Here is a 3,540-nt window from a genome sequence, read left to right as displayed (position 1 = left end):
TGTTTGTGAAACGAGTTTGGATTTGACAAATCTCCCAACTTGCAAAGAAGTTGAAATGAAAGTTTTGAAATTGTCAGAATGCTTTGACATTTTCTAAACAAAACATTATGTTTTTCTGTGGCAAAATTACTTTTCTTTTTGAAATGTAAACTAATTAGACAGACTGAAATGAAACATTTCAAATGTATCTAAACAGAACATTTTAGTTCACCCAAACTGAAAAAAATGTTGGGGTTTTGGTATGCAAATATTGTCAAGATTTTGACTTTTTGTGCTGATTTGGGATGGGGAAAAATTTTGAACTCTAGAAAAATATTTGAGGGATGGGAAAACCAGCTGTTATCTCCAGTGCATCCTAGAATGTGCTCGGGAATGGCAAGATGGGCCCTGCAATTCATTGCCAGCACATCTCTACTCTGAGACCATTTGCAGATCTGCAAAGCCAGTTGAACATTTTCTCATCAAAACATTTTTTTTAGTGAAAATGGCTTTCTGACTAACAATGAAGCATTTCACAGAAACATTTTATTTTAGTTGAAATGTTCTGGTTTTTCAATGAAGATCTGAACATCAAAACAAAAATTGAGTTTTCTATCCCCCGTTCCTCTTCTCTGCATGTCTCTCCTTTTCCTTCTCCCCTTTACCAGTGGAAAAGAAAGAGGGGAAAAGGGTGACAAATGTGTAGGGGTGGGTGGGGGAGATAAAATAACAAAGATTGAACTTTTAAGAAGTTTTTGTTTCACTGAGGATTCGGAACATTTTATGAATTTTTTAACAAAACTTATTTGTTTGGTTCAAAAAAAAAATCACAGAAAATATAATAATTTTTTCTAATCCTGATCCAAGTGTAATTAATGGAGTTTTTTGCAGTAAGTTCAATAGGGGCAGGACTGAGTCTTTTTTGAAGACCTAGGTCAATGATCAGTCTGATTTTCTTCTCAAGTTTAACCTAACAGATTTTTCCTTAAACAGAGACTGTGCATCTGAAATGTAAGGTAACCATCTTCTAACTTGACTGTAAAGGAAAGTCATGCATTTACTGAGAAAAACTTTTCAGGAGCATGACTAAGCTGTAGTGCATGGCCCCGATACACAGAATCCCGAACATTTATCAGAGATTTACACCTGTTTGCAGGCAAACACTTTCTTTTGGCTCACTCACTGAATCACTCACAACTGAGACTCTGAGTCAGAGGCAATTATCCTTGTATTACAGACCCTGTGGTTGCTCCATTTAAGTCTGAGGTTCCAGAGTCACATTAAGTTGCTCACTTATCGCTGGAGAATGTGAAGTTCATTAGATCACTACCGCCTTGTTAACAACCTTTGCTTTTATTTAAACAACCAGCAGAGGAAGGATGTGGGGAAAGTATTGTGCAGAAAGGAACATTCACATTCAGCTTTCAATCCATCCTTCCTGTGAGTTCAAAATGAAACCAAGAGAATGAACTAAACTTGGACCCCATGACCAATTGTGTCAAAGGGATAAAGGTAAAGAGAAATAGAGATGGATTCTCTCCTGTCCTGCACCGCGTGTGGTTATTTACACTAGTGCACACGGGGTGTGAAAGGCTACATCAGCTCAGAATGGCAGAGTTTTACACCCAACGGCATTGGTGTAAATGAATGAGCAAGGTGGAGGACGATGGAGAATCAGGTCTGCACTTTGCAAACACCCACAGAAGAGTTGTCAAACATTGCAGCATCACTTCAATGGTTCAGCACATTTTCAGTTAATCTGCTACAATTTATAGACTGACTGAAGATCAGTACTGGACACATATTAGCCATTGATGGGCCAGCCTCAAATGGTCCAGAGTTTGAATCAGCTTCCAAAGGTTCCGATAGGCCCCCAGATTTAGCAGGACTATTTAAATCTGGGGCTCAAACTGGGGCTCGTTTCCAAAGGCATCTTCCTCCTCTACTGAAGGTTGGAAGAAGGGAATAAAATACAACCTTCTAAATGACAGGTTTCAGAGTAGCAGCCGTGTTAGTCTGTATCCACAAAAAGAACAGGAGTACTTGTGGCACCTTAGAGACTAACAAATTTATTTGAGCATAAGCTTTCGTGGGCTACAGCCCACTTCTTCAGATGCATAGAATGGAACATATATTGAGGAGATATATATATACACATACAGAGAGCATGAACAGGTGGGAGTTGTCTTACCAACTCTGAGAGGCCAAGTAAGTAAGAGAAAAAAAAAGTTTGACGTGATAATCAAGATAGCCCAGTACAGACAGATTGATAAGAAGTGTGAGAATACTTACATGGGGAGATAGAGTCAATGTTTGTAATGGCTCAGCCATTCCCAGTCTTCATTCAAACCTAAATTGATTGTGTCTAATTTGCAAATCAATTCGAGTTCAGCAGTTTCTCATTGGAGTCTGGTTTTGAAGCTTTTCTGTTGTAAAATAGCCACTCGCAGGTCTGTCATTGAATGACCAGACAGGTTAAAGTGTTCTCCCACTGGTTTTTGAGTATTATGATTCCTGATGTCAGATTTGTGTCCATTAATTCTTTTGCGTAGAGACTGTCCAGTTTGGCCAATGTACATGGAAGAGGGGCATTGCTGGCACATGATGGCATAGATCACATTGGTAGATGTGCAGGTGAATGAGCCCCTGATGGCATGGCTGATGTGATTAGATCCTATGATGATGTCACTTGAATAGATATGTGGACAGAGTTGGCATCAGGCTTTGTTACAAGGATAGGTTCCTGGGTCAGTGTTTTTGTTCAGTGATGTGTGGTTGCTGGTGAGTATTTGCTTCAGGTTGGGGTTGTCTGTAAGCGAGGACAGGTCTGTCTCCCAAGATCTGTGAGAGTGAGGGATCATCTTTCAGGATAGATTGTAGATCTTTGATGATGCGCTGGAGAGGTTTTAGTTGGGGGCTGAAGGTGACAGCTAGTGGTATTCTGTTATTTTCTTTGTTGGGCCTGTCTTGTAGGAGGTGACTTCTGGGTACTCGTCTGGCTCTGTCAATCTGTTTTTTCACTTCAGCAGGTGGGTAGTGTAGTTTTAAGAATGCTTGATAGAGATCTTGTAGGTGCTTGTCTTTGTCTGACAACCCCCCACCTGTTCATGCTCTCTGTATGTGTGTATATATATCTCCTCAATATATGTTCCATTCTATGCATCCGAAGAAGTGGGCTGTAGCCCACGAAAGCTTATGCTCAAATAAATTTGTTAGTCTCTAAGGTGTCACCTTCTAAATGACTGTTTAAAAATGGGTAATCAGAAAATAACACTGAGCAAAATCCTTCCTGACAGCACTGTTTACAGCCATTTGTTCCCATTCCCCTGGTGCATGTGTGTTTGTCCACGACAAGGCAGTGTGCTGGTCTCATCCAATATTTACATTACATACAAACTGCAAAAGAAAAACAGCCTATTTCCAATACTGAATGGGGTGGGCTATTAGGCAGGGGGCTGCCCATCAACATCGGTGCTAACTACCCCCTGGTATACACAAAACCAAGAGTATTCTACTATATCTTTAAAAAAGGGCAAAATACCAGAGCCCTCCATCGCTGAA

The sequence above is a fragment of the Chrysemys picta genome, chromosome 21, assembly GCF_011386835.1.
Source record: "Chrysemys picta bellii isolate R12L10 chromosome 21, ASM1138683v2, whole genome shotgun sequence".
Taxonomy (NCBI): Eukaryota; Metazoa; Chordata; order Testudines; family Emydidae; genus Chrysemys; species Chrysemys picta.
Note: the sequence above shows the minus strand (reverse complement) of the source record.